This window comes from Leuresthes tenuis, unplaced genomic scaffold (genome assembly GCF_036924035.1).
Source record: "Leuresthes tenuis unplaced genomic scaffold, fLeuTen1.0.hap1 SCAF_1, whole genome shotgun sequence".
Classification (NCBI taxonomy): domain Eukaryota; kingdom Metazoa; phylum Chordata; class Actinopteri; order Atheriniformes; family Atherinopsidae; genus Leuresthes; species Leuresthes tenuis.
This window is the reverse complement of record NW_027325355.1, coordinates 42,925,703-42,952,536: the sequence shown is the minus strand read 5'-3', so window position 1 is coordinate 42,952,536 and position 26,834 is coordinate 42,925,703. Positions and strand designations below refer to the sequence as shown.

The 26,834-nt window shown below is 46.6% G+C and overlaps 1 non-coding gene and 61 pseudogenes across 1 annotated transcript; all 62 read right to left on the bottom strand.

Moving 5' to 3' along the window:
- Positions 1-320: 320 nt before the first annotated feature.
- Positions 321-439, bottom strand: LOC140292988 (5S ribosomal RNA; annotated as a pseudogene).
- A 269-nt stretch (positions 440-708) lies between these two features.
- On the bottom strand, positions 709-827 carry LOC140305695 (5S ribosomal RNA; annotated as a pseudogene).
- A 272-nt stretch (positions 828-1,099) lies between these two features.
- LOC140266803 (5S ribosomal RNA) lies at positions 1,100-1,218 on the bottom strand (annotated as a pseudogene).
- A 269-nt stretch (positions 1,219-1,487) lies between these two features.
- Positions 1,488-1,606, bottom strand: LOC140296202 (5S ribosomal RNA; annotated as a pseudogene).
- A 269-nt stretch (positions 1,607-1,875) lies between these two features.
- LOC140290033 (5S ribosomal RNA) lies at positions 1,876-1,994 on the bottom strand (annotated as a pseudogene).
- A 272-nt stretch (positions 1,995-2,266) lies between these two features.
- On the bottom strand, positions 2,267-2,385 carry LOC140292230 (5S ribosomal RNA; annotated as a pseudogene).
- A 269-nt stretch (positions 2,386-2,654) lies between these two features.
- Positions 2,655-2,773, bottom strand: LOC140294751 (5S ribosomal RNA; annotated as a pseudogene).
- A 272-nt stretch (positions 2,774-3,045) lies between these two features.
- On the bottom strand, positions 3,046-3,164 carry LOC140292229 (5S ribosomal RNA; annotated as a pseudogene).
- A 269-nt stretch (positions 3,165-3,433) lies between these two features.
- Positions 3,434-3,552, bottom strand: LOC140294750 (5S ribosomal RNA; annotated as a pseudogene).
- A 272-nt stretch (positions 3,553-3,824) lies between these two features.
- On the bottom strand, positions 3,825-3,943 carry LOC140266799 (5S ribosomal RNA; annotated as a pseudogene).
- Positions 3,944-4,212: 269 nt separating this feature from the next.
- On the bottom strand, positions 4,213-4,331 carry LOC140292228 (5S ribosomal RNA; annotated as a pseudogene).
- Positions 4,332-4,600: 269 nt separating this feature from the next.
- Positions 4,601-4,719, bottom strand: LOC140290556 (5S ribosomal RNA; annotated as a pseudogene).
- Positions 4,720-4,988: 269 nt separating this feature from the next.
- Positions 4,989-5,107, bottom strand: LOC140290032 (5S ribosomal RNA; annotated as a pseudogene).
- A 272-nt stretch (positions 5,108-5,379) lies between these two features.
- LOC140292227 (5S ribosomal RNA) lies at positions 5,380-5,498 on the bottom strand (annotated as a pseudogene).
- Positions 5,499-5,767: 269 nt separating this feature from the next.
- Positions 5,768-5,886, bottom strand: LOC140272963 (5S ribosomal RNA; annotated as a pseudogene).
- A 269-nt stretch (positions 5,887-6,155) lies between these two features.
- Positions 6,156-6,274, bottom strand: LOC140290031 (5S ribosomal RNA; annotated as a pseudogene).
- Positions 6,275-6,546: 272 nt separating this feature from the next.
- LOC140292224 (5S ribosomal RNA) lies at positions 6,547-6,665 on the bottom strand (annotated as a pseudogene).
- Positions 6,666-6,934: 269 nt separating this feature from the next.
- Positions 6,935-7,053, bottom strand: LOC140294749 (5S ribosomal RNA; annotated as a pseudogene).
- Positions 7,054-7,325: 272 nt separating this feature from the next.
- Positions 7,326-7,444, bottom strand: LOC140266793 (5S ribosomal RNA; annotated as a pseudogene).
- Positions 7,445-7,713: 269 nt separating this feature from the next.
- Positions 7,714-7,832, bottom strand: LOC140292223 (5S ribosomal RNA; annotated as a pseudogene).
- A 269-nt stretch (positions 7,833-8,101) lies between these two features.
- On the bottom strand, positions 8,102-8,220 carry LOC140283407 (5S ribosomal RNA; annotated as a pseudogene).
- Positions 8,221-8,492: 272 nt separating this feature from the next.
- LOC140266785 (5S ribosomal RNA) lies at positions 8,493-8,611 on the bottom strand (annotated as a pseudogene).
- A 269-nt stretch (positions 8,612-8,880) lies between these two features.
- LOC140294782 (5S ribosomal RNA) lies at positions 8,881-8,999 on the bottom strand (annotated as a pseudogene).
- A 269-nt stretch (positions 9,000-9,268) lies between these two features.
- LOC140290555 (5S ribosomal RNA) lies at positions 9,269-9,387 on the bottom strand (annotated as a pseudogene).
- Positions 9,388-9,624: 237 nt separating this feature from the next.
- Positions 9,625-9,743, bottom strand: LOC140291696 (5S ribosomal RNA; annotated as a pseudogene).
- Positions 9,744-10,012: 269 nt separating this feature from the next.
- Positions 10,013-10,130, bottom strand: LOC140293586 (5S ribosomal RNA; annotated as a pseudogene).
- A 657-nt stretch (positions 10,131-10,787) lies between these two features.
- On the bottom strand, positions 10,788-10,906 carry LOC140288564 (5S ribosomal RNA; annotated as a pseudogene).
- A 269-nt stretch (positions 10,907-11,175) lies between these two features.
- Positions 11,176-11,294, bottom strand: LOC140293232 (5S ribosomal RNA; annotated as a pseudogene).
- Positions 11,295-11,563: 269 nt separating this feature from the next.
- LOC140281644 (5S ribosomal RNA) lies at positions 11,564-11,682 on the bottom strand (annotated as a pseudogene).
- A 269-nt stretch (positions 11,683-11,951) lies between these two features.
- Positions 11,952-12,070, bottom strand: LOC140300208 (5S ribosomal RNA; annotated as a pseudogene).
- Positions 12,071-12,717: 647 nt separating this feature from the next.
- Positions 12,718-12,836, bottom strand: LOC140312072 (5S ribosomal RNA; annotated as a pseudogene).
- A 269-nt stretch (positions 12,837-13,105) lies between these two features.
- On the bottom strand, positions 13,106-13,224 carry LOC140288399 (5S ribosomal RNA; annotated as a pseudogene).
- Positions 13,225-13,494: 270 nt separating this feature from the next.
- Positions 13,495-13,613, bottom strand: LOC140295733 (5S ribosomal RNA; annotated as a pseudogene).
- A 269-nt stretch (positions 13,614-13,882) lies between these two features.
- LOC140290030 (5S ribosomal RNA) lies at positions 13,883-14,001 on the bottom strand (annotated as a pseudogene).
- Positions 14,002-14,238: 237 nt separating this feature from the next.
- On the bottom strand, positions 14,239-14,357 carry LOC140291695 (5S ribosomal RNA; annotated as a pseudogene).
- A 269-nt stretch (positions 14,358-14,626) lies between these two features.
- Positions 14,627-14,744, bottom strand: LOC140296187 (5S ribosomal RNA; annotated as a pseudogene).
- Positions 14,745-15,789: 1,045 nt separating this feature from the next.
- On the bottom strand, positions 15,790-15,908 carry LOC140317743 (5S ribosomal RNA; annotated as a pseudogene).
- A 269-nt stretch (positions 15,909-16,177) lies between these two features.
- Positions 16,178-16,296, bottom strand: LOC140288563 (5S ribosomal RNA; annotated as a pseudogene).
- Positions 16,297-16,565: 269 nt separating this feature from the next.
- LOC140293231 (5S ribosomal RNA) lies at positions 16,566-16,684 on the bottom strand (annotated as a pseudogene).
- A 269-nt stretch (positions 16,685-16,953) lies between these two features.
- Positions 16,954-17,072, bottom strand: LOC140300694 (5S ribosomal RNA; annotated as a pseudogene).
- A 269-nt stretch (positions 17,073-17,341) lies between these two features.
- LOC140299104 (5S ribosomal RNA) lies at positions 17,342-17,460 on the bottom strand. The gene has a single exon (XR_011914685.1). It is a non-coding gene; the product is annotated as a 5S ribosomal RNA (ribosomal RNA).
- A 269-nt stretch (positions 17,461-17,729) lies between these two features.
- On the bottom strand, positions 17,730-17,848 carry LOC140296685 (5S ribosomal RNA; annotated as a pseudogene).
- A 269-nt stretch (positions 17,849-18,117) lies between these two features.
- On the bottom strand, positions 18,118-18,236 carry LOC140289857 (5S ribosomal RNA; annotated as a pseudogene).
- A 269-nt stretch (positions 18,237-18,505) lies between these two features.
- On the bottom strand, positions 18,506-18,623 carry LOC140294434 (5S ribosomal RNA; annotated as a pseudogene).
- Positions 18,624-19,668: 1,045 nt separating this feature from the next.
- On the bottom strand, positions 19,669-19,787 carry LOC140292295 (5S ribosomal RNA; annotated as a pseudogene).
- Positions 19,788-20,056: 269 nt separating this feature from the next.
- LOC140293771 (5S ribosomal RNA) lies at positions 20,057-20,175 on the bottom strand (annotated as a pseudogene).
- A 269-nt stretch (positions 20,176-20,444) lies between these two features.
- LOC140300693 (5S ribosomal RNA) lies at positions 20,445-20,563 on the bottom strand (annotated as a pseudogene).
- A 647-nt stretch (positions 20,564-21,210) lies between these two features.
- LOC140289731 (5S ribosomal RNA) lies at positions 21,211-21,329 on the bottom strand (annotated as a pseudogene).
- A 272-nt stretch (positions 21,330-21,601) lies between these two features.
- LOC140292359 (5S ribosomal RNA) lies at positions 21,602-21,720 on the bottom strand (annotated as a pseudogene).
- A 269-nt stretch (positions 21,721-21,989) lies between these two features.
- On the bottom strand, positions 21,990-22,108 carry LOC140291839 (5S ribosomal RNA; annotated as a pseudogene).
- A 269-nt stretch (positions 22,109-22,377) lies between these two features.
- On the bottom strand, positions 22,378-22,496 carry LOC140294051 (5S ribosomal RNA; annotated as a pseudogene).
- Positions 22,497-22,765: 269 nt separating this feature from the next.
- LOC140291802 (5S ribosomal RNA) lies at positions 22,766-22,884 on the bottom strand (annotated as a pseudogene).
- Positions 22,885-23,153: 269 nt separating this feature from the next.
- Positions 23,154-23,272, bottom strand: LOC140297081 (5S ribosomal RNA; annotated as a pseudogene).
- Positions 23,273-23,541: 269 nt separating this feature from the next.
- On the bottom strand, positions 23,542-23,660 carry LOC140295691 (5S ribosomal RNA; annotated as a pseudogene).
- Positions 23,661-23,929: 269 nt separating this feature from the next.
- LOC140301135 (5S ribosomal RNA) lies at positions 23,930-24,048 on the bottom strand (annotated as a pseudogene).
- Positions 24,049-24,317: 269 nt separating this feature from the next.
- LOC140295065 (5S ribosomal RNA) lies at positions 24,318-24,436 on the bottom strand (annotated as a pseudogene).
- A 272-nt stretch (positions 24,437-24,708) lies between these two features.
- Positions 24,709-24,827, bottom strand: LOC140294981 (5S ribosomal RNA; annotated as a pseudogene).
- A 269-nt stretch (positions 24,828-25,096) lies between these two features.
- Positions 25,097-25,215, bottom strand: LOC140309499 (5S ribosomal RNA; annotated as a pseudogene).
- A 269-nt stretch (positions 25,216-25,484) lies between these two features.
- On the bottom strand, positions 25,485-25,603 carry LOC140300742 (5S ribosomal RNA; annotated as a pseudogene).
- A 269-nt stretch (positions 25,604-25,872) lies between these two features.
- Positions 25,873-25,991, bottom strand: LOC140275590 (5S ribosomal RNA; annotated as a pseudogene).
- Positions 25,992-26,260: 269 nt separating this feature from the next.
- Positions 26,261-26,379, bottom strand: LOC140289730 (5S ribosomal RNA; annotated as a pseudogene).
- Positions 26,380-26,651: 272 nt separating this feature from the next.
- On the bottom strand, positions 26,652-26,770 carry LOC140292358 (5S ribosomal RNA; annotated as a pseudogene).
- Between the last annotated feature and the right edge of the window lie 64 nt (positions 26,771-26,834).

Sequence of the window (26,834 nt, the reverse complement as noted above, 5' to 3'; positions counted from 1 at the left end):
GAAAGGCTGATGTGTAGTGGGCACATCTTCTTCCCTGACGTGATTATTCTCTGCAGCTGAAACTGAGACTCTCAGATCACTTCGTGTCTGCCAACTACGGTTCCTCTATGCAACCAGATAATTGCCGAGAAAGGCTGATGTGTAGCGGGCAAATCATCTTCTCTGATGTGATCATTCTCTGCAACTGAAACTGAGACTCTCAGATCACTTCGTGTCAGCCAACAAAGCAGCAGCAGCTGAAGATGACCAACTTCCTCATGTGTCACAGGGTGATCAGACGTTGCAACAAAAGACATGCAGGTGGTAGAGAGAAGAGAAAAAGCTTACAGCACCTGGTATTCCCAAGCTGTCTCCCATCCAAGTACTAAGGAGGCTCAACCCTGCTTGGCTTCCGAGATCAGACGAGGTCGGGCATGTTCAGGGTGGTGTGGCCGTAAGCAACAATGTGTCTGACAAATGTGCATTATATAAGTACAGGAATCATACGGTTCCTCTATGTAACCAGATAATTGCTGAGAAAGGCTGATCTGTAGTGGGCACATCTTCTTCCCTGAAGTGATTATTCTCTTTAGCTGAAACTGAGACTCTCAGATCACTTCGTGTCTTCCAACAAAGCAGCAGCAGCTGAAGATGGCCAACTTCCTCATGTGTCACAGGGTGATCAGACGTTGCAACAAAAGACATGCAGGTGGTAGAGAGAAGAGAAAAAGCTTAAGGCACCTGGTATTCCCAAGCGGTCTCCCATTCAAGTACTAACCAGGCCCAACCCTGCTTGGCTTCCGAGATCAGACGAGGTTGGGCTTATTCAGGGTGGTGTGGCCATAAGCAACAACATCGGTGACAAATGTGCATTATATAGGTACTGGAATCATACGGTTCCTCTATGCAACCAGATAATTGCCGAGAAAGGCTGATGTGTAGCGGGCAAATCATCTTCTTCCCTGACGTGATAATTTTCTCCAGCTGAACATGAGACTCTCAGATCACTTCGTGTCTGCCAACAAAGCAGCAGAAGCTGAAGATGACCAACTTCCTCATGTGTCACAGGGTGATCAGACGTTGCAACAAAAGACATGCAGGTGGTAGAGAGAAGAGAAAAAGCTTAAGGTACCTGGTATTCCCAAGCGGTCTCCCATTCAAGTACTAACCAGGCCCAACCGTGCTTGGCTTCCGAGATCAGACGAGGTCGGGCTTATTCAGGGTGGTGTGGCCGTAAGCAACAATATCGGTGACAAATGTGCATTATATAGGTACTGGAATCATACACTTCCTCTGTATAACCAGATAATTGCCGAAAAAGGCTGACTTGTAGTGGGTTCATCTTCCTCCTTGATGTGATTATTCTCTGGAGCTGAAACTGAGACTCTCAGATCACCTCGTGTCTATCAACAAAGCAGCAGCAGCTGAAGATGACCAACTTCTTCACGTGTCACAGGGTGATCAGACGTTGCAACAAAAGACATGCAGGTGGTAGAGAGAAGAGAAAAAGCTTACAGCACCTGGTATTCCCAAGCTGACTCCTATCCAAGTACTAACCAGGTACAACCCTGCTTGGCGTCCGACATCAGACGAGGTCGGGCTTATTCAGGGTGGTGTGGCCGTAAGCAACAATGTCTCTGACAAATGTGCATTATATAGGTACTGGAATCATACGGTTCCTCTATGCAACCAGATAATTGCCGAGAAAGGCTGATGTGTAGCGGACAAATCATCTTCTCTGATGTGATCATTCTCTGCAACTGAAACTGAGACTCTCAGATCACCTCGTGTCTATCAACAAAGCAGCAGCAGCTGAAGATGACCAACTTCTTCACGTGTCACAGGGTGATCAGACGTTACAACAAAAGACATGCAGGTGGTAGAGAGAAGAGAAAAAGCTTACAGCACCTGGTATTCCCAAGCTGTCTCCTATCCAAGTACTAACCAGGTACAACCCTGCTTGGCGTCCGAGATCAGACGAGGTCGGGCTTATTCAGGGTGGTGTGGCCGTAAGCAACAATGTCTCTGACAAATGTGCATTATATAGGTACTGGAATCATACGGTTCCTCTATGCAACCAGATAATTGCCGAGAAAGGCTGATGTGTAGCGGGCAAATCATCTTCTTCCCTGACGTGATAATTTTCTCCAGCTGAACATGAGACTCTCAGATCACTTCGTGTCTGCCAACAAAGCAGCAGAAGCTGAAGATGACCAACTTCCTCATGTGTCACAGGGTGATCAGACGTTGCAACAAAAGACATGCAGGTGGTAGAGAGAAGAGAAAAAGCTTACAGCACCTGGTATTCCCAAGCTGACTCCTATCCAAGTACTAACCAGGTACAACCCTGCTTGGCGTCCGAGATCAGACGAGGTCGGGCTTATTCAGGGTGGTGTGGCCGTAAGCAACAATGTCTCTGACAAATGTGCATTATATAGGTACTGGAATCATACGGTTCCTCTATGCAACCAGATAATTGCCGAGAAAGGCTGATGTGTAGCGGACAAATCATCTTCTCTGATGTGATCATTCTCTGCAACTGAAACTGAGACTCTCAGATCACCTCGTGTCTATCAACAAAGCAGCAGCAGCTGAAGATGACCAACTTCTTCACGTGTCACAGGGTGATCAGACGTTGCAACAAAAGACATGCAGGTGGTAGAGAGAAGAGAAAAAGCTTACAGCACCTGGTATTCCCAAGCTGTCTCCTATCCAAGTACTAACCAGGTACAACCCTGCTTGGCGTCGGAGATCAGACGAGGTCGGGCTTATTCAGGGTGGTGTGGCCGTAAGCAACAATGTCTCTGACAAATGTGCATTATATAGGTACTGGAATCATACGGTTCCTCTATGCAACCAGATAATTGCCGAGAAAGGCTGATGTGTAGCGGGCAAATCATCTTCTTCCCTGACGTGATAATTTTCTCCAGCTGAACATGAGACTCTCAGATCACTTCGTGTCTGCCAACAAAGCAGCAGAAGCTGAAGATGACCAACTTCCTCATGTGTCACAGGGTGATCAGACGTTGCAACAAAAGACATGCAGGTGGTAGAGAGAAGAGAAAAAGCTTACAGCACCTGGTATTCCCAAGCTGACTCCTATCCAAGTACTAACCAGGTACAACCCTGCTTGGCGTCCGAGATCAGACGAGGTCGGGCTTATTCAGGGTGGTGTGGCCGTAAGCAACAATGTCTCTGACAAATGTGCATTATATAGGTACTGGAATCATACGGTTCCTCTATGCAACCAGATAATTGCCGAGAAAGGCTGATGTGTAGCGGACAAATCATCTTCTCTGATGTGATCATTCTCTGCAACTGAAACTGAGACTCTCAGATCACCTCGTGTCTATCAACAAAGCAGCAGCAGCTGAAGATGACCAACTTCTTCACGTGTCACAGGGTGATCAGACGTTGCAACAAAAGACATGCAGGTGGTAGAGAGAAGAGAAAAAGCTTACAGCACCTGGTATTCCCAAGCTGTCTCCTATCCAAGTACTAACCAGGTACAACCCTGCTTGGCGTCGGAGATCAGACGAGGTCGGGCTTATTCAGGGTGGTGTGGCCGTAAGCAACAATGTCTCTGACAAATGTGCATTATATAGGTACTGGAATCATACGGTTCCTCTATGCAACCAGATAATTGCCGAGAAAGGCTGATGTGTAGCGGGCAAATCATCTTCTTCCCTGACGTGATAATTTTCTCCAGCTGAACATGAGACTCTCAGATCACTTCGTGTCTGCCAACAAAGCAGCAGAAGCTGAAGATGACCAACTTCCTCATGTGTCACAGGGTGATCAGACGTTGCAACAAAAGACATGCAGGTGGTAGAGAGAAGAGAAAAAGCTTAAGGTACCTGGTATTCCCAAGCGGTCTCCCATTCAAGTACTAACCAGGCCCAACCGTGCTTGGCTTCCGAGATCAGACGAGGTCGGGCTTATTCAGGGTGGTGTGGCCGTAAGCAACAATATCGGTGACAAATGTGCATTATATAGGTACTGGAATCATACACTTCCTCTGTATAACCAGATAATTGCCGAAAAAGGCTGACTTGTAGTGGATTCATCTTCCTCCTTGATGTGATTATTCTCTGGAGCTGAAACTGAGACTCTCAGATCACCTTGTGTCTATCAACAAAGCAGCAGCAGCTGAAGATGACCAACTTCTTCACGTGTCACAGGGTGATCAGACGTTGCAACAAAAGACATGCAGGTGGTAGAGAGAAGAGAAAAAGCTTACAGCACCTGGTATTCCCAAGCTGACTCCTATCCAAGTACTAACCAGGTACAACCCTGCTTGGCGTCCGAGATCAGACGAGGTCGGGCTTATTCAGGGTGGTGTGGCCGTAAGCAACAATGTCTCTGACAAATGTGCATTATATAGGTACTGGAATCATACGGTTCCTCTATGCAACCAGATAATTGCCGAGAAAGGCTGATGTGTAGCGGGGAAATCATCTTCTCTGATGTGATCATTATCTGCAACTGAAACTGAGACTCTCAGATCACTTCGTGTCAGCCAACAAAGCAGCAGCAGCTGAAGATGACCAACTTCTTCACGTGTCACAGGGTGATCAGACGTTGCAACAAAAGACATGCAGGTGGTAGAGAGAAGAGAAAAAGCTTACAGCACCTGGTATTCCCAAGCTGTCTCCCATCCAAGTACTAACCAGGTACAACCCTGCTTGGCGTCCGAGATCAGACGAGGTCGGGCTTATTCAGGGTGGTGTGGCCGTAAGCAACAATGTCTCTGACAAATGTGCATTATATAGGTACTGGAATCATACGGTTCCTCTATGCAACCAGATAATTGCCGAGAAAGGCTGATGTGTAGCGGGCAAATCATCTTCTCTGATGTGATCATTCTCTGCAACTGAAACTGAGACTCTCAGATCACCTCGTGTCTATCAACAAAGCAGCAGCAGCTGAAGATGACCAACTTCTTCACGTGTCACAGGGTGATCAGACGTTACAACAAAAGACATGCAGGTGGTAGAGAGAAGAGAAAAAGCTTACAGCACCTGGTATTCCCAAGCTGTCTCCTATCCAAGTACTAACCAGGTACAACCCTGCTTGGCGTCCGAGATCAGACGAGGTCGGGCTTATTCAGGGTGGTGTGGCCGTAAGCAACAATGTCTCTGACAAATGTGCATTATATAGGTACTGGAATCATACGGTTCCTCTATGCAACCAGATAATTGCCGAGAAAGGCTGATGTGTAGCGGGCAAATCATCTTCTTCCCTGACGTGATAATTTTCTCCAGCTGAACATGAGACTCTCAGATCACTTCGTGTCTGCCAACAAAGCAGCAGAAGCTGAAGATGACCAACTTCCTCATGTGTCACAGGGTGATCAGACGTTGCAACAAAAGACATGCAGGTGGTAGAGAGAAGAGAAAAAGCTTACAGCACCTGGTATTCCCAAGCTGACTCCTATCCAAGTACTAACCAGGTACAACCCTGCTTGGCGTCCGAGATCAGACGAGGTCGGGCTTATTCAGGGTGGTGTGGCCGTAAGCAACAATGTCTCTGACAAATGTGCATTATATAGGTACTGGAATCATACGGTTCCTCTATGCAACCAGATAATTGCCGAGAAAGGCTGATGTGTAGCGGGCAAATCATCTTCTCTGATGTGATCATTATCTGCAACTGAAACTGAGACTCTCAGATCACTTCGTGTCAGCCAACAAAGCAGCAGCAGCTGAAGATGACCAACTTCTTCACGTGTCACAGGGTGATCAGACGTTGCAACAAAAGACATGCAGGTGGTAGAGAGAAGAGAAAAAGCTTACAGCACCTGGTATTCCCAAGCAGTCTCCCATCCAAGTACTAACCAGGTACAACCCTGCTTGGCGTCCGAGATCAGACGAGGTCGGGCTTATTCAGGGTGGTGTGGCCGTAAGCAACAATGTCTCTGACAAATGTGCATTATATAGGTACTGGAATCATACGGTTCCTCTATGCAACCAGATAATTGCCGAGAAAGGCTGATGTGTAGCGGGCAAATCATCTTCTCTGATGTGATCATTCTCTGCAACTGAAACTGAGACTCTCAGATCACCTCGTGTCTATCAACAAAGCAGCAGCAGCTGAAGATGACCAACTTCTTCACGTGTCACAGGGTGATCAGACGTTACAACAAAAGACATGCAGGTGGTAGAGAGAAGAGAAAAAGCTTACAGCACCTGGTATTCCCAAGCTGTCTCCTATCCAAGTACTAACCAGGTACAACCCTGCTTGGCGTCCGAGATCAGACGAGGTCGGGCTTATTCAGGGTGGTGTGGCCGTAAGCAACAATGTCTCTGACAAATGTGCATTATATAGGTACTGGAATCATACGGTTCCTCTATGCAACCAGATAATTGCCGAGAAAGGCTGATGTGTAGCGGGCAAATCATCTTCTTCCCTGACGTGATAATTTTCTCCAGCTGAACATGAGACTCTCAGATCACTTCGTGTCTGCCAACAAAGCAGCAGAAGCTGAAGATGACCAACTTCCTCATGTGTCACAGGGTGATCAGACGTTGCAACAAAAGACATGCAGGTGGTAGAGAGAAGAGAAAAAGCTTACAGCACCTGGTATTCCCAAGCTGACTCCTATCCAAGTACTAACCAGGTACAACCCTGCTTGGCGTCCGAGATCAGACGAGGTCGGGCTTATTCAGGGTGGTGTGGCCGTAAGCAACAATGTCTCTGACAAATGTGCATTATATAGGTACTGGAATCATACGGTTCCTCTATGCAACCAGATAATTGCCGAGAAAGGCTGATGTGTAGCGGACAAATCATCTTCTCTGATGTGATCATTCTCTGCAACTGAAACTGAGACTCTCAGATCACCTCGTGTCTATCAACAAAGCAGCAGCAGCTGAAGATGACCAACTTCTTCACGTGTCACAGGGTGATCAGACGTTGCAACAAAAGACATGCAGGTGGTAGAGAGAAGAGAAAAAGCTTACAGCACCTGGTATTCCCAAGCTGTCTCCTATCCAAGTACTAACCAGGTACAACCCTGCTTGGCGTCGGAGATCAGACGAGGTCGGGCTTATTCAGGGTGGTGTGGCCGTAAGCAACAATGTCTCTGACAAATGTGCATTATATAGGTACTGGAATCATACGGTTCCTCTATGCAACCAGATAATTGCCGAGAAAGGCTGATGTGTAGCGGGCAAATCATCTTCTTCCCTGACGTGATAATTTTCTCCAGCTGAACATGAGACTCTCAGATCACTTCGTGTCTGCCAACAAAGCAGCAGAAGCTGAAGATGACCAACTTCCTCATGTGTCACAGGGTGATCAGACGTTGCAACAAAAGACATGCAGGTGGTAGAGAGAAGAGAAAAAGCTTAAGGTACCTGGTATTCCCAAGCGGTCTCCCATTCAAGTACTAACCAGGCCCAACCGTGCTTGGCTTCCGAGATCAGACGAGGTCGGGCTTATTCAGGGTGGTGTGGCCGTAAGCAACAATATCGGTGACAAATGTGCATTATATAGGTACTGGAATCATACACTTCCTCTGTATAACCAGATAATTGCCGAAAAAGGCTGACTTGTAGTGGATTCATCTTCCTCCTTGATGTGATTATTCTCTGGAGCTGAAACTGAGACTCTCAGATCACCTTGTGTCTATCAACAAAGCAGCAGCAGCTGAAGATGACCAACTTCTTCACGTGTCACAGGGTGATCAGACGTTGCAACAAAAGACATGCAGGTGGTAGAGAGAAGAGAAAAAGCTTACAGCACCTGGTATTCCCAAGCTGACTCCTATCCAAGTACTAACCAGGTACAACCCTGCTTGGCGTCCGAGATCAGACGAGGTCGGGCTTATTCAGGGTGGTGTGGCCGTAAGCAACAATGTCTCTGACAAATGTGCATTATATAGGTACTGGAATCATACGGTTCCTCTATGCAACCAGATAATTGCCGAGAAAGGCTGATGTGTAGCGGGGAAATCATCTTCTCTGATGTGATCATTATCTGCAACTGAAACTGAGACTCTCAGATCACTTCGTGTCAGCCAACAAAGCAGCAGCAGCTGAAGATGACCAACTTCTTCACGTGTCACAGGGTGATCAGACGTTGCAACAAAAGACATGCAGGTGGTAGAGAGAAGAGAAAAAGCTTACAGCACCTGGTATTCCCAAGCTGTCTCCTATCCAAGTACTAACCAGGTACAACCCTGCTTGGAGTCCGAGATCAGACGAGGTCGGGCTTATTCAGGGTGGTGTGGCCGTAAGCAACAATGTCTCTGACAAATGTGCATTATATAGGTACTGGAATCATACGGTTCCTCTATGCAACCAGATAATTGCCGAGAAAGGCTGATGTGTAGCGGGCAAATCATCTTCTTCCCTGACGTGATAATTTTCTCCAGCTGAACATGAGACTCTCAGATCACTTCGTGTCTGCCAACAAAGCAGCAGAAGCTGAAGATGACCAACTTCCTCATGTGTCACAGGGTGATCAGACGTTGCAACAAAAGACATGCAGGTGGTAGAGAGAAGAGAAAAAGCTTAAGGTACCTGGTATTCCCAAGCGGTCTCCCATTCAAGTACTAACCAGGCCCAACCGTGCTTGGCTTCCGAGATCAGACGAGGTCGGGCTTATTCAGGGTGGTGTGGCCGTAAGCAACAATATCGGTGACAAATGTGCATTATATAGGTACTGGAATCATACACTTCATCTGTATAACCAGATAATTGCCGAAAAAGGCTGACTTGTAGTGGGTTCATCTTCCTCCTTGATGTGATTATTCTCTGGAGCTGAAACTGAGACTCTCAGATCACCTCGTGTCTATCAACAAAGCAGCAGCAGCTGAAGATGACCAACTTCTTCACGTGTCACAGGGTGATCAGACGTTGCAACAAAAGACATGCAGGTGGTAGAGAGAAGAGAAAAAGCTTACAGCACCTGGTATTCCCAAGCTGTCTCCCATCCAAGTACTAACCAGGTACAACCCTGCTTGGCGTCCGAGATTAGACGAGGTCGGGCTTATTCAGGGTGGTGTGGCCGTAAGCAACAATGTCTCTGACAAATGTGCATTATATAGGTACTGGAATCATACGGTTCCTCTATGCAACCAGATAATTGCCGAGAAAGGCTGATGTGTAGCGGGCAAATCATCTTCTCTGATGTGATCATTATCTGCAACTGAAACTGAGACTCTCAGATCACTTCGTGTCAGCCAACAAAGCAGCAGCAGCTGAAGATGACCAACTTCTTCACGTGTCACAGGGTGATCAGACGTTGCAACAAAAGACATGCAGGTGGTAGAGAGAAGAGAAAAAGCTTACAGCACCTGGTATTCCCAAGCTGTCTCCCATCCAAGTACTAACCAGGTACAACCCTGCTTGGCGTCCGAGATCAGACGAGGTCGGGCTTATTCAGGGTGGTGTGGCCGTAAGCAACAATGTCTCTGACAAATGTGCATTATATAGGTACTGGAATCATACGGTTCCTCTATGCAACCAGATAATCATCTTCTCTGATGTGATCATTATCTGCAACTGAAACTGAGACTCTCAGATCACTTCGTGTCAGCCAACAAAGCAGCAGCAGCTGAAGATGACCAACTTCCTCATGTGTCACAGGGTGATCAGAAGTTGCAACAAAAGACATGCAGGTGGTAGAGAGAAGAGAAGAAGCTTACAGCACCTGGTATTCCCAAGCAGTCTCCCATCCAAGTACTAAGGAGGCCCAACCCTGCTTGGCTTCCGAGATCAGACGAGGTTGGGCTTATTCAGGGTGGTGTGGCCGTAAGCAACAATATCGGTGACAAATGTGCATTATATAGGTACTGGAATCATACACTTCCTCTGTATAACCAGATAATTGCCGAAAAAGGCTGACTTATAGTGGGTTCATCTTCCTCCTTGATGTGATTATTCTCTGGAGCTGAAACTGAGACTCTCAGATCACCTCGTGTCTATCAACAAAGCAGCAGCAGCTGAAGATGACCAGCTTCTTCACGTGTCACAGGGTGATCAGACGTTGCAACAAAAGACATGCAGGTGGTAGAGAGAAGAGAAAAAGCTTACAGCACCTGGTATTCCCAAGCAGTCTCCCATCAAGTACTAAGCAGGCCTAAACCTGCTTGGCTTCCGAGATCAGATGAGGTCGGGCTTATTCAGGGTGGTTTGGCCGTAAGCGACAATGTCTGTGACAAATGTGCATTATATAGGTACTGGAATCATACGGTTCCTCTATGCAACCAAATAATTGCAGAGAAAAGCTGACTTGTAGTGGGCACATCTTCTTCTCTGATGTGATTATTCTCTCCAGCTGAAACTGAGACTCTCAGATTACCTCATGTCTGCCAACAAAGCAGCAGCAGCTGAAGATGACCAACTTCCTCATGTGTCACAGGGTGATCAGACGTTGCAACAAAACACATGCAGGTGGTAGAGAGAAGAGAAACAGCTTACAGCACCTGGTATTCCCAAGCAGTCTCCCATTGAAGTACAAACCAGACCCAACCCTGCTTGGCTTCCGAGATAAGACAAGGTGGGGCTTATTCAGGGTGGTGTGGCGGTAAGCGACAATATCTGTTACAAATGTGAATTATATAGGTACTGGAATCATACACTTGCTCTATGAAACCAGATAATTGCAGAGAAAGGCTGATGTGTAGTGGGCATATCATCTTCTCTGATGTGATCATTCTCTTCAGCTGAAACTGAGACTCTCAGATCACTTCGTGTCTGCCAACAAAGCAGCAGCTGCTGAAGATGACCAACTTCCTCATGTGTCACAGGGTGATCAGACGTTGCAACAAAAGACATGCAGGTTGTAGAGAGAAGAGAAAACGCTTACAGCACCTGGTATTCCCAAGCAGTCTCCCATTAAAGTACTAACCAGGCCCAACCCTCCTTGGCTTCCGAGATCAGACGAGGTCGGGCTTATTCAGGGTGGTGTGGCCGTAAGGAACAATTTCTGTGACAAATGTGCATTATATAGGTACTGGAATCATACACTTCCTCTATGTAACCAGATAATTGCAGAGAAAGGCTGACTTGTTATGGAAACATCTTCTTCCCTGATGTGATTATTCTCTGCAGCTGAAACTGAGACTCTCAGATCACTTCGTGTCTGCCAACAAAGCAGCAGCAGCTGAAGATGACCAACTTCCTCATGTGTCACAGGGTGATCAGACGTTGCAACAAAAGACATGCAGGTTGTAGAGAGAAGAGAAAACTCTTACAGAACCTGGTATTCCCAAGCAGTCTCCCATTAAAGTACTAACCAGGCCCAACCCTCCTTGGCTTCCGAGATCAGACGAGGTCGGGCTTATTCAGGGTGGTGTGGCCGTAAGGAACAATTTCTGTGACAAATGTGCATTATATAGGTACTGGAATCATACAATTCCTCTATGTAACCAGATAATTGCCGAGAAAGGCTGATGTGTAGTGGGCATATCATCTTCTCTGATGTGATCATTCTCTTCAGCTGAAACTGAGACTCTCAGATCACTTCGTGTCTGCCAACAAAGCAGCAGCAGCTGAAGATGACCAACTTCCTCATGTGTCACAGGGTGATCAGACGTTGCAACAAAACACATGCAGGTGGTAGAGAGAAGAGAAACAGCTTACAGCACCTGGTATTCCCAAGCAGTCTCCCATTGAAGTACTAACCAGGCCCAACCCTCCTTGGCTTCCGAGATCAGACGAGGTCGGGCTTATTCAGGGTGGTGTGGCCGTAAGGAACAATTTCTGTGACAAATGTGCATTATATAGGTACTGGAATCATACAATTCCTCTATGTAACCAGATAATTGCAGAGAAAGGCTGACTTGTTATGGGCACATCTTCTTCCCTGATGTGATTATTCTCTGCAGCTGAAACTGAGACTCTCAGATCACTTTGTGTCTGCCAACAAAGCAGCAGCAGCTGAAGATGACCAACTTCGTCATGTGTCACAGGGTGATCAGACGTTGCAACAAAAGACATGCAGGTGGTCGAGAGAAGACAAAAAGCTTACAGCTCCTGGTATTCCCAAGCGGTCTCCCATTTAAGTACTAACCAGGCCCAACCCTCCTTGGTTTCCGAGATCAGACGAGGTCGGGCATGTTCAGGGTGGTGTGGCCGTAAGCAACAATGTCTCTGACAAATGTGCATTATATAGGTACTGGAATCATACGGTTCCTCTATGCAACCAGATAATTGCCGAGAAAGGCTGATGTGTAGCGGGCAAATCATCTTCTCTGATGTGATCATTCTCTGCAACTTAAACTGAGACTCTCAGATCACTTCGTGTCAGCCAACAAAGCAGCAGCAGCTGAAGATGACCAACTTCCTCATGTGTCACAGGGTGATCAGACGTTGCAACAAAAGACATGCAGGTGGTAGAGAGAAGAGAAGAAGCTTACAGCACCTGGTATTCCCAAGCAGTCTCCCATCCAAGTACTAAGGAGGTTCAACCCTGCTTGGCTTCCGAGATCAGACATGTTCAGGGTGGTGTGGCCGTAAGCAACAATGTGTCTGACAAATGTGCATTATATAAGTACAGGAATCATACGGTTCCTCTATGTAACCAGATAATTGCTGAGAAAGGCTGATCTGTAGTGGGCACATCTTCTTCCCTGAAGTGATTATTCTCTTTAGCTGAAACTGAGACTCTCAGATCACTTCGTGTCTTCCAACAAAGCAGCAGCAGCTGAAGATGGCCAACTTCCTCATGTGTCACAGGGTGATCAGACGTTGCAACAAAAGACATGCAGGTGGTAGAGAGAAGAGAAAAAGCTTAAGGCACCTGGTATTCCCAAGCGGTCTCCCATTCAAGTACTAACCAGGCCCAACCCTGCTTGGCTTCCGAGATCAGACGAGGTTGGGCTTATTCAGGGTGGTGTGGCCGTAAGCAACAATATCGGTGACAAATGTGCATTATATAGGTACTGGAATCATACACTTCCTCTGTATAACCAGATAATTGCCGAAAAAGGCTGACTTGTAGTGGATTCATCTTCCTCCTTGATGTGATTATTCTCTGGAGCTGAAACTGAGACTCTCAGATCACCTCGTGTCTATCAACAAAGCAGCAGCAGCTGAAGATGACCAACTTCTTCACGTGTCACAGGGTGATCAGACGTTGCAACAAAAGACATGCAGGTGGTAGAGAGAAGAGAAAAAGCTTACAGCACCTGGTATTCCCAAGCTGACTCCAATCCAAGTACTAACCAGGTACAACCCTGCTTGGCGTCCGAGATCAGACGAGGTCGGGCTTATTCAGGGTGGTGTGGCCGTAAGCAACAATGTCTCTGACAAATGTGCATTATATAGGTACTGGAATCATACGGTTCCTCTATGCAACCAGATAATTGCCGAGAAAGGCTGATGTGTAGCGGACAAATCATCTTCTCTGATGTGATCATTCTCTGCAACTGAAACTGAGACTCTCAGATCACCTCGTGTCTATCAACAAAGCAGCAGCAGCTGAAGATGACCAACTTCTTCACGTGTCACAGGGTGATCAGACGTTGCAACAAAAGACATGCAGGTGGTAGAGAGAAGAGAAAAAGCTTTACAGCACCTGGTATTCCCAAGCTGTCTCCTATCCAAGTACTAACCAGGTACAACCCTGCTTGGCGTCCGAGATCAGACGAGGTCGGGCTTATTCAGGGTGGTGTGGCCGTAAGCAACAATGTCTCTGACAAATGTGCATTATATAGGTACTGGAATCATACGGTTCCTCTATGCAACCAGATAATTGCCGAGAAAGGCTGATGTGTAGCGGACAAATCATCTTCTCTGATGTGATCATTCTCTGCAACTGAAACTGAGACTCTCAGATCACCTCGTGTCTATCAACAAAGCAGCAGCAGCTGAAGATGACCAACTTCTTCACGTGTCACAGGGTGATCAGACGTTGCAACAAAAGACATGCAGGTGGTAGAGAGAAGAGAAAAAGCTTACAGCACCTGGTATTCCCAAGCTGTCTCCTATCCAAGTACTAACCAGGTACAACCCTGCTTGGCGTCCGAGATCAGACGAGGTCGGGCTTATTCAGGGTGGTGTGGCCGTAAGCAACAATGTCTCTGACAAATGTGCATTATATAGGTACTGGAATCATACGGTTCCTCTATGGAACCAGATAATCATCTTCTCTGATGTGATCATTATCTGCAACTGAAACTGAGACTCTCAGATCACTTCGTGTCAGCCAACAAAGCAGCAGCAGCTGAAGATGACCAACTTCCTCATGTGTCACAGGGTGATCAGAAGTTGCAACAAAAGACATGCAGGTGGTAGAGAGAAGAGAAGAAGCTTACAGCACCTGGTATTCCCAAGCAGTCTCCCATCCAAGTACTAAGGAGGCCCAACCCTGCTTGGCTTCCGAGATCAGACGAGGTTGGGCTTATTCAGGGTGGTGTGGCCGTAAGCAACAATATCGGTGACAAATGTGCATTATATAGGTACTGGAATCATACACTTCCTCTGTATAACCAGATAATTGCCGAAAAAGGCTGACTTATAGTGGGTTCATCTTCCTCCTTGATGTGATTATTCTCTGGAGCTGAAACTGAGACTCTCAGATCACCTCGTGTCTATCAACAAAGCAGCAGCAGCTGAAGATGACCAGCTTCTTCACGTGTCACAGGGTGATCAGACGTTGCAACAAAAGACATGCAGGTGGTAGAGAGAAGAGAAAAAGCTTACAGCACCTGGTATTCCCAAGCAGTCTCCCATCAAATACTAAGCAGGCCTAAACCTGCTTGGCTTCCGAGATCAGACGAGGTCGGGCTTATTCAGGGTGGTGTGGCCGTAAGCGACAATGTCTGTGACAAATGTGCATTATATAGGTACTGGAATCATACGGTTCCTCTATGCAACCAAATAATTGCAGAGAAAAGCTGACTTGTAGTGGGCACATCTTCTTCTCTGATGTGATTATTCTCTCCAGCTGAAACTGAGACTCTCAGATTACCTCATGTCTGCCAACAAAGCAGCAGGAGCTGAAGATGACCAACTTCCTCATGTGTCACAGGGTGATCAGACGTTGCAACAAAAGACATGCAGGTGGTCGAGAGAAGACAAAAAGCTTACAGCACCTGGTAATCCCAAGCAGACTCCCATCTAAGTACTAACCAGGCCCAACCCTACTTGGCTTCCGAGATAAGACAAGGTGGGGCTTATTCAGGGTGGTGTGGCGGTAAGCAAATATATTTGTTACAAATGTGAATTATATAGGTACTGGAATCATACACTTCCTCTATGAAACCAGATAATTGCCGAGAAAGGCTGATGTGTAGTGGGGATATCATCTTCTCTGATGTGATCATTCTCTTCAGCTGAAACTGAGACTCTTAGATCACTTCGTGTCTGCCAACAAAGCAGCAGCAGCTGAAGATGACCAACTTCCTCATGTGTCACAGGGTGATCAGACGTTGCAACAAAACACATGCAGGTGGTAGAGAGAAGAGAAACAGCTTACAGCACCTGGTATTCCCAAGCAGTCTCCCATTGAAGTACAAACCAGACCCAACCCTGCTTGGCTTCCGAGATAAGACAAGGTGGGGCTTATTCAGGGTGGTGTGGCGGTAAGCGACAATATCTGTTACAAATGTGAATTATATAGGTACTGGAATCATACACTTGCTCTATGAAACCAGATAATTGCCGAGAAAGGCTGATGTGTAGTGGGCATATCATCTTCTCTGATGTGATCATTCTCTTCAGCTGAAACTGAGACTCTCAGATCACTTCGTGTCTGCCAACAAAGCAGCAGCTGCTGAAGATGACCAACTTCCTCATGTGTCACAGGGTGATCAGACGTTGCAACAAAAGACATGCAGGTTGTAGAGAGAAGAGAAAACGCTTACAGCACCTGGTATTCCCAAGCAGTCTCCCATTCAAGTACTAACCAGGACCAACCCTGCTTGGCTTCTGAGATCAGACGAGGTCGGGCATGTTCAGGGTGGTGTGGCCGTAAGCAGCAATGTATCTGACAAATGTGCATTATATAGGCACTGGAATCATACGGTTCCTCTATGCAACCAGATAATTGCCGAGAAAGGCTGATGTGTAGCGGGTGTATCATCTTCTCTGATGTGATCATTCTCTTCAGCTGAAACTGAGACTCTCAGATCACTTCGTGTCTGCCAACAAAGCAGCAGCTGCTGAAGATGACCAACTTCCTCATGTGTCACAGGGTGATCAGACGTTGCAACAAAAGACATGCAGGTTGTAGAGAGAAGAGAAAACGCTTACAGCACCTGGTATTCCCAAGCAGTCTCCCATTAAAGTACTAACCAGGCCCAACCCTCCTTGGCTTCCGAGATCAGACGAGGTCGGGCTTATTCAGGGTGGTGTGGCCGTAAGGAACAATTTCTGTGACAAATGTGCATTATATAGGTACTGGAATCATACACTTCCTCTATGTAACCAGATAATTGCAGAGAAAGGCTGACTTGTTATGGAAACATCTTCTTCCCTGATGTGATTATTCTCTGCAGCTGAAACTGAGACTCTCAGATCACTTCGTGTCTGCCAACAAAGCAGCAGCAGCTGAAGATGACCAACTTCCTCATGTGTCACAGGGTGATCAGACGTTGCAACAAAAGACATGCAGGTTGTAGAGAGAAGAGAAAACTCTTACAGAACCTGGTATTCCCAAGCAGTCTCCCATTAAAGTACTAACCAGGCCCAACCCTCCTTGGCTTCCGAGATCAGACGAGGTCGGGCTTATTCAGGGTGGTGTGGCCGTAAGGAACAATTTCTGTGACAAATGTGCATTATATAGGTACTGGAATCATACAATTCCTCTATGTAACCAGATAATTGCAGAGAAAGGCTGATCTGTTATGGGCACATCTTCTTCCCTGATGTGATTATTCTCTGCAGCTGAAACTGAGACTCTCAGATCACTTCGTGTCTGCCAACAAAGCAGCAGCAGCTGAAGATGACCAACTTCGTCATGTGTCACAGGGTGATCAGACGTTGCAACAAAAGACATGCAGGTGGTCGAGAGAAGACAAAAAGCTTACAGCTCCTGGTATTCCCAAGCGGTCTCCCATTTAAGTACTAACCAGGCCCAACCCTCCTTGGCTTCCGAGATCAGACGAGGTCGGGCATGTTCAGGGTGGTGTGGCCGTAAGCAACAATGTGTCTGACAAATGTGCATTATATAAGTACAGGAATCATACGGTTCCTCTATGTAACCAGATAATTGCTGAGAAAGGCTGATCTGTAGTGGGCACATCTTCTTCCCTGAAGTGATTATTCTCTTTAGCTGAAACTGAGACTCTCAGATCACTTCGTGTCTTCCAACAAAGCAGCAGCAGCTGAAGATGGCCAACTTCCTCATGTGTCACAGGGTGATCAGACGTTGCAACAAAAGACATGCAGGTGGTAGAGAGAAGAGAAAAAGCTTACAGCACCTGGTATTCCCAAGCGGTCTCCCATTCAAGTACTAACCAGGCCCAACCCTGCTTGGCTTCCGAGATCAGACGAGGTTGGGCTTATTCAGGGTGGTGTGGCCGTAAGCAACAATATCGGTGACAAATGTGCATTATATAGGTACTGGAATCATACACTTCCTCTGTATAACCAGATAATTGCCGAAAAAGGCTGACTTGTAGTGGATTCATCTTCCTCCTTGATGTGATTATTCTCTGGAGCTGAAACTGAGACTCTCAGATCACCTCGTGTCTATCAACAAAGCAGCAGCAGCTGAAGATGACCAACTTCTTCACGTGTCACAGGGTGATCAGACGTTGCAACAAAAGACATGCAGGTGGTAGAGAGAAGAGAAAAAGCGTACAGCAACTGGTATTCCCAAGCTGTCTCCCATCCAAGTACTAACCAGGTACAACCCTGCTTGGCGTCCGAGATCAGACGAGGTCGGGCTTATTCAGGGTGGTGTGGCCGTAAGCAACAATGTCTCTGACAAATGTGCATTATATAGGTAATGGAATCATACGGTTCCTCTATGCAACCAGATAATTGCCGAGAAAGGCTGATGTGTAGCGGGCAAATCATCTTCTCTGATGTGATCATTATCTGCAACTGAAACTGAGACTCTCAGATCACTTCGTGTCAGCCAACAAAGCAGCAGCAGCTGAAGATGACCAACTTCTTCACGTGTCACAGGGTGATCAGACGTTGCAACAAAAGACATGCAGGTGGTAGAGAGAAGAGATAAAGCTTACAGCACCTGGTATTCCCAAGCTGTCTCCCATCCAAGTACTAAGGAGGCCCAACCCTGCTTGGCTTCCGAGATCAGACGAGGTCGGGCTTATTCAGGGTGGTGTGGCCGTAAGCAACAATATCGGTGACAAATGTGCATTATATAGGTACTGGAATCATACACTTCCTCTGTATAACCAGATAATTGCCGAGAAAGGCTGACTTATAGTGGGTTCATCTTCCTCCTTGATGTGATTATTCTCTGGAGCTGAAACTGAGACTCTCAGATCACCTCGTGTCTATCAACAAAGCAGCAGCAGCTGAAGATGACCAGCTTCTTCACGTGTCACAGGGTGATCAGACGTTGCAACAAAAGACATGTAGGTGGTAGAGAGAAGAGAAAAAGCTTACAGCACCTGGTATTCCCAAGCAGTCTCCCATCAAGTACTAAGCAGGCCTAAACCTGCTTGGCTTCCGAGATCAGACGAGGTCGGGCTTATTCAGGGTGGTTTGGCCGTAAGCGACAATGTCTGTGACAAATGTGCATTATATAGGTACTGGAATCATACGGTTCCTCTATGCAACCAAATAATTGCAGAGAAAAGCTGACTTGTAGTGGGCACATCTTCTTCTCTGATGTGATTATTCTCTCCAGCTGAAACTGAGACTCTCAGATTACCTCATGTCTGCCAACAAAGCAGCAGGAGCTGAAGATGACCAACTTCCTCATGTGTCACAGGGTGATCAGACGTTGCAACAAAAGACATGCAGGTGGTCGAGAGAAGACAAAAAGCTTACAGCACCTGGTAATCCCAAGCAGTCTCCCATCTAAGTACTAACCAGGCCCAACCCTACTTGGCTTCCGAGATAAGACAAGGTGGGGCTTATTCAGGGTGGTGTGGCGGTAAGCAAATATATTTGTTACAAATGTGAATTATATAGGTACTGGAATCATACACTTCCTCTATGAAACCAGATAATTGCCGAGAAAGGCTGATGTGTAGTGGGCATATCATCTTCTCTGATGTGATCATTCTCTTCAGCTGAAACTGAGACTCTTAGATCACTTCGTGTCTGCCAACAAAGCAGCAGCAGCTGAAGATGACCAACTTCCTCATGTGTCACAGGGTGATCAGACGTTGCAACAAAACACATGCAGGTGGTAGAGAGAAGAGAAACAGCTTACAGCACCTGGTATTCCCAAGCAGTCTCCCATTGAAGTACAAACCAGACCCAACCCTGCTTGGCTTCCGAGATAAGACAAGGTGGGGCTTATTCAGGGTGGTGTGGCGGTAAGCGACAATATCTGTTACAAATGTGAATTATATAGGTACTGGAATCATACACTTGCTCTATGAAACCAGATAATTGCCGAGAAAGGCTGATGTGTAGTGGGCATATCATCTTCTCTGATGTGATCATTCTCTTCAGCTGAAACTGAGACTCTCAGATCACTTCGTGTCTGCCAACAAAGCAGCAGCTGCTGAAGATGACCAACTTCCTCATGTGTCACAGGGTGATCAGACGTTGCAACAAAAGACATGCAGGTTGTAGAGAGAAGAGAAAACGCTTACAGCACCTGGTATTCCCAAGCAGTCTCCCATTAAAGTACTAACCAGGCCCAACCCTCCTTGGCTTCCAAGATCAGACGAGGTCGGGCTTATTCAGGGTGGTGTGGCCGTAAGGAACAATTTCTGTGACAAATGTGCATTATATAGGTACTGGAATCATACACTTCCTCTATGTAACCAGATAATTGCAGAGAAAGGCTGACTTGTTATGGAAACATCTTCTTCCCTGATGTGATTATTCTCTGCAGCTGAAACTGAGACTCTCAGATCACTTCGTGTCTGCCAACAAAGCAGCAGCAGCTGAAGATGACCAACTTCCTCATGTGTCACAGGGTGATCAGACGTTGCAACAAAAGACATGCAGGTTGTAGAGAGAAGAGAAAACGCTTACAGAACCTGGTATTCCCAAGCAGTCTCCCATTAAAGTACTAACCAGGCCCAACCCTCCTTGGCTTCCGAGATCAGACGAGGTCGGGCTTATTCAGGGTGGTGTGGCCGTAAGGAACAATTTCTGTGACAAATGTGCATTATATAGGTACTGGAATCATACAATTCCTCTATGTAACCAGATAATTGCAGAGAAAGGCTGACTTGTTATGGGCACATCTTCTTCCCTGATGTGATTATTCTCTGCAGCTGAAACTGAGACTCTCAGATCACTTCGTGTCTGCCAACAAAGCAGCAGCAGCTGAAGATGACCAACTTCGTCATGTGTCACAGGGTGATCAGACGTTGCAACAAAAGACATGCAGGTGGTCGAGAGAAGACAAAAAGCTTACAGCTCCTGGTATTCCCAAGCGGTCTCCCATTTAAGTACTAACCAGGCCCAACCCTCCTTGGCTTCCGAGATCAGACGAGGTCGGGCATGTTCAGGGTGGTGTGGCCGTAAGCAACAATGTCTCTGACAAATGTGCATTATATAGGTACAGGAATCATACGGTTCCTCTATGCAACCAGATAATTGCCGAGAAAGGCTGATGTGTAGCGGGCAAATCATCTTCTCTGATGTGATCATTCTCTGCAACTTAAACTGAGACTCTCAGATCACTTCGTGTCAGCCAACAAAGCAGCAGCAGCTGAAGATGACCAACTTCCTCATGTGTCACAGGGTGATCAGACGTTGCAACAAAAGACATGCAGGTGGTAGAGAGAAGAGAAAAAGCTTACAGCACCTGGTATTCCCAAGCAGTCTCCCATCCAAGTACTAAGGAGGCTCAACCCTGCTTGGCTTACGAGATCAGGCATGTTCAGGGTGGTGTGGCCGTAAGCAACAATGTGTCTGACAAATGTGCATTATATAAGTACAGGAATCATACGGTTCCTCTATGTAACCAGATAATTGCAGAGAAAGGCTGACTTGTTATGGGCACATCTTCTTCCCTGATGTGATTATTCTCTGCAGCTGAAACTGAGACTCTCAGATCACTTCGTGTCTGCCAACAAAGCAGCAGCAGCTGAAGATCACCAACTTCCTCATGTGTCACAGGGTGATCAGACGTTGCAACAAAAGACATGCAGGTTGTAGAGAGAAGAGAAAACGCTTACAGCACCTGGTATTCCCAAGCAGTCTACCATCCAAGTACTAACCAGGCTCAAACGTGCTTGGCTTCCGAGATCAGACGAGGTCGGGTATATTCAGGGTGGTGTGGCCGTAAGCAACAATAACTGTGACAAATGTGCATTATATAAGTACTGGAATCATACACTTCCTCTATGTAACCAGATAATTTCCGAGAAAGGCTCACTTGTTATGGGCATATCTTCTTCCCTGATGTGATCATTCTCTGCAACTTAAACTGAGACTCTCAGATCACTTCGTGTCTGCCAACAAAGCAGCAGCAGCTGCTGAAGATGACCAACTTCCTCATGTGTCACAGGGTGATCAGACGTTGCAACAAAAGACATGCAGGTGGTAGAGAGAAGAGAAAAAGCTTACCACACCTGGTATTCCCAAGAGGTCTCCTATCCAAGTACTAACCAGGCCCAAACCTCCTTGGCTTCCGAGATCAGACGAGGTCGAGCATGTTCAGGGTGGTGTGGCCGTAAGCAACAATGTCTCTGACAAATGTGCATTATATAGGTACTGGAATCATACGGTTCCTCTATGCAACCAGATCATTTCCGAGAAAGGCTGATGTGTAGTGGGCACATCTTCTTCCCTGACGTGATTATTCTCTGCAGCTGAAACTGAGACTCTCAGATCACTTTGTGTCTGCCAACAAAGCAGCAGTAGCTGAAGATGACCAACTTCCTCATGTGTCACAGGGTGATCAGACGTTGCAACAAAAGACATGCAGGTGGTAGAGAGAAGAGAAAAAGCTTACAGCACCTGGCATTCCCAGAGAGTCTACCATCCAAGTACAAACCAGGCCCAAACCTGCTTGGCTTCCGAGATCAGACGTGGTCGGGCATATTCAGGGTGGTGTGGCGGTAAGCAACCATAACTGTGACAAATGTGCATTATAAAGGTACTGGAATCATACAGTTCCTCTATGTAACCAGATAATTGCCGAGAAAAGCTGATAAGTAGTGGGCACATCTTCTTCCCTGACGTGATTATTCTCTCGAGCTGAAACTGAGACTCTCAGATCACTTTGTGTCTGCCAACAAAGCAGCAGAAGCTGAAGATGACCAACTTCCTCATGTGTCACAGGGTGATCAGACGTTGCAACAAAAGACATGCAGGTGGTAGAGAGAAGAGAAAAAGCTTACAGCACCTCGTATTCCCAAGAGGTCTTCCATCCAAGTACAAACCAGGCCCAACTGTGCTTGGCTTCCGAGATCAGACGAGGTCGGGCATGTTCAGGGTTGTGTGGCCGTAAGCAACAATGTCTCTGACAAATGTGCATTATATAGGTACTGGAATCATACGGTTCTTCTATGCAACCAGATAATTGCCGAGAAAGGCTGATGTGTAGCGGGTAAATCATCTTCTCTGATGTGATCATTCTCTGCAACTGAAACTGAGACTCTCAGATCACTTCGTGTCTGCCAACAAAGCAGCAGAAGCTGAAGATGACCAACTTCCTCATGTGTCACAGGGTGATCAGACGTTGCAACAAAAGACATGCAGGTGGTAGAGAGAAGAGAAAAAGCTTACAGCACCTGGTATTCCCAAGCGGTCTCCCATCAAAGTACTAACGAGGCCCAACCCTCCTTGGCTTCCGAGATCAGACGAGGTTGGACATATTCAGGGTGGTTTGGCCGTAAGCAACAATCTCTGTGACAAATGCGCATTATATAGGTAATCAAATCATATGGTTCCTCTATGTAACCAGATATTTGCAGAGAAAGGCTGATATGTAGCGGGCATATCTTGTTCCCTGACGTGATAATTCTCTCCAGCTGAAAATGAGACTCTCAGATCACTTCGTGTCTGCCAACAAAGCAGCAGCAGCTGAAGATGACCAACTTCCTCATGTGTCACAGGGTGATCAGACATTGCAACAAAAGACATGCAGGTGGTTGAGAGAAGAGAAAAAGCTTAAAGCACCTGGTATTCCCAAGAGGTCTTCCATCCAAGTACAAACCAGGCCCAACTGTGCTTGGCTTCCGAGATCAGACGAGGAAGGGGATGTTCAGGGTGGTGTGGCCGTAAGCAACAATATCTCTGAAAAATGTGCATTATATAGGTACTGGAATCATACGGTTCCTCTATGCAACCAGATAATTGCAGAGAAAGGCTGATGTGTAGTGGGCACATCTTGTTCCCTGACGTGATCATTCTCTTCAGCTGAAACTGAGACTCTCAGATCACTTTGTGTTTGCCAACAAAGCAGCCGCAGCTGAAGATGACCAAATACCTCATGTGTCACAGGGTGATCAGACGTTGCAACAAAAGACATGTAGGTTGTAGAGAGAAGAGAAAACGCTTACAGCACCTGGTATTCCCAAGCAGTCTCCCATTAAAGTACTAACCAGGCCCAACCCTCCTCGGCTTCCGAGATCAGACGAGGTCAGGCTTATTCAGGGTGGTGTGGCCGTAAGGAACAATTTCTGTGACAAATGTGCATTATATAGGTACTGGAATCATACACTTCCTCTATGAAACCAGATAATTGCCGAGAAAGGCTGACTTGTAGTGGGCACATATTCTTCCCTGATGTGATTATTCTCTGCAGCTGAAACTGAGACTCTCAGATCACTCTGTGTCTGCCAACAAAGCAGCAGCAGCTGAAGATGACCAACTTCCTCATGTGTCACAGGGTGATCAGACGTTGCAAAAAAAGACATGCAGGTGGTAGAGAGAAGAGAAAAAGCTTACAGCACCTGGTATTTTCAAGCGGTCTCCCACCCAAGTACTAACCAGGCCCAACTCTGCTTGGCTTCCGAGATCAGACGAGGTCAGGCATATTCAGGGTGGTGTGGCCGTAAGCAACAATGTCTGTGACAAATGTGCATTATATAAGTACAGGAATCATACGGTTCCTCTATGTAACCAGATAATTGCTGAGAAAGGCTGATGTGTAGTGGGCACATCTTCTTCCCTGACGTGATTATTCTCTTCAGCTGAAACTGAGACTCTCAGATCACTTCGTGTCTTCCAACAAAGCAGCAACAGCTGAAGATGACCAACTTCCTCATGTGTCACAGGGTGATCAGACGTTGCAACAAAACACATGCAGGTGGTAGAGAGAAGAGAAAAAGCTTACAGCACCTGGTACTCCCAAGCTGTCTCCCATCCAAGTACTAACCAGGTACAACCCTGCTTGGCGTCCGAGATCAGACGAGGTCAGGCTTCTTCAGGGTGGTGTGGCCGTAAGCAACAATGTCTCTGACAAATGTGCATTATATAGGTACTGGAATCATACGGTTCCTCTATGCAACCAGATAATTGCCGAGAAAGGCTGATGTGTAGCGGGCAAATAATCTTCTCTGATGTGATCATTCTCTGCAACTGAAACTGAGACTCTCAGATCACTTCGTGTCTGCCAACAAAGCAGCAGCAGCTGCTGAAGATGACCAACTTCCTCATGTGTCATAGGGTGATCAGACGTTGCAACAAAAGACATGCAGGTGGTAGAGAGCAGAGAAAAAGCTTAAAGCACCTGGTATTCCCAAAAGGTCTTCCATCCAAGTACAAACCAGGCCCAACTGTGCTTGGCTTCCGAGATCAGACGAGGGCGGGCATGTTCAGGGTGGTGTGGCCGTAAGCAACAATATCTCTGAAAAATGTGCATTATATAGGTACTGGAATCATACGGTTCCTCTATGCAACCAGATAATTGCAGAGAAAGACTGATGTGTAGTGGGCACATCTTGTTCCCTGACGTGATCATTCTCTTCAGCTGAAACTGAGACTCTCAGATCACTTCGTGTTTGCCAACAAAGCAGCCGCAGCTGAAGATGACCAAATACCTCATGTGTCACAGGGTGATCAGACGTTGCAACAAAACACATGCAGGTGGTAGAGAGAAGAGAAAAACCTTACAGCACCTGGTATTCCCAAAAGGTCTCCCACCCAAGTACTAACCAGGCCCAACACTGCTTGGCTTCCGAGATCAGACGAGGTCAGGCAAATTCAGGGTGGTGTGGCCGTAAGTAACAATGTCTGTGACAAATGTGCATTATATAGGTACAGGAATCATACGGTTCCTCTATGTAACCAGATAATTGCTGAGAAAGGCTGATGTGTAGTGGGCACATCTTCTTCCCTGACGTGATTATTCTCTTCAGCTGAAACTGAGACTCTCAGATCACTTCGTGTCTTCCAACAAAGCAGCAGCAGCTGAAGATGGCCAACTTCCTCATGTGTCACAGGGTGATCAGACGTTGCAACAAAAGACATGCAGGTTGTAGAGAGAAGAGAAAACGCTTACAGCACCTGGTATTCCCAAGCAGTCTCCCATTAAAGTACTAACCAGGCCCAACCCTCCTTGGCTTCCGAGATCAGACGAGGTCAGGCATATTGAGGGTGGTGTGGCCGTAAGCAACAATGTCTGTGACAAATGTGCATTATATAAGTACAGGAATCATACGGTTCCTCTATGTAACCAGATAATTGCTGAGAAAGGCTGATGTGTAGTGGGCACATCTTCTTCCCTGACGTGATTATTCTCTTCAGCTGAAACTGAGACTCTCAGATCACTTCGTGTCTGCCAACAAAGCAGCAGCAGCTGAAGATGACCAACTTCCTCATGTGTCACAGGGAGATCAGACGTTGCAACAAAAGACATGCAGGTTGTTGAGAGAAGAGAAAACGCTTACAGCACCTGGTATTCCCAAGCAGTCTCCCATTAAAGTACTAACCAGGCCCAACCCTCCTTGGCTTCCGAGATCAGACGAGGTCGGGCATATTCAGGGTGGTGTGGCCGTAAGGAACAATTTCTGTGACAAATGTGCATTATATAGGTACTGGAATCATACACTTCCTCTATGTAACCAGATAATTGCAGAGAAAGGCTGACTTGTTATGGGCACATCTTCTTCCCTGATGTGATTATTCTCTGCAGCTGAAACTGAGACTCTCAGATCACTTGGTGTCTGCCAACAAAGCAGCAGCAGCTGAAGATCACCAACTTCCTCATGTGTCACAGGGTGATCAGACGTTGCAACAAAAGACATGCAGGTTGTAGAGAGAAGAGAAAACGCTTACAGCACCTGGTATTCCCAAGCAGTCTACCATCCAAGTACTAACCAGGCTCAAACGTGCTTGGCTTCCGAGATCAGACGAGGTCGGGTATATTCAGGGTGGTGTGGCCGTAAGCAACAATAACTGTGACAAATGTGCATTATATAAGTACTGGAATCATACACTTCCTCTATGTAACCAGATAATTTCCGAGAAAGGCTCACTTGTTATGGGCATATCTTCTTCCCTGATGTGATCATTCTCTGCAACTTAAACTGAGACTCTCAGATCACTTCGTGTCTGCCAACAAAGCAGCAGCAGCTGCTGAAGATGACCAACTTCCTCATGTGTCACAGGGTGATCAGACGTTGCAACAAAAGACATGCAGGTGGTAGAGAGAAGAGAAAAAGCTTACCACACCTGGTATTCCCAAGAGGTCTCCTATCCAAGTACTAACCAGGCCCAAACCTCCTTGGCTTCCGAGATCAGACGAGGTCGAGCATGTTCAGGGTGGTGTGGCCGTAAGCAACAATGTCTCTGACAAATGTGCATTATATAGGTACTGGAATCATACGGTTCCTCTATGCAACC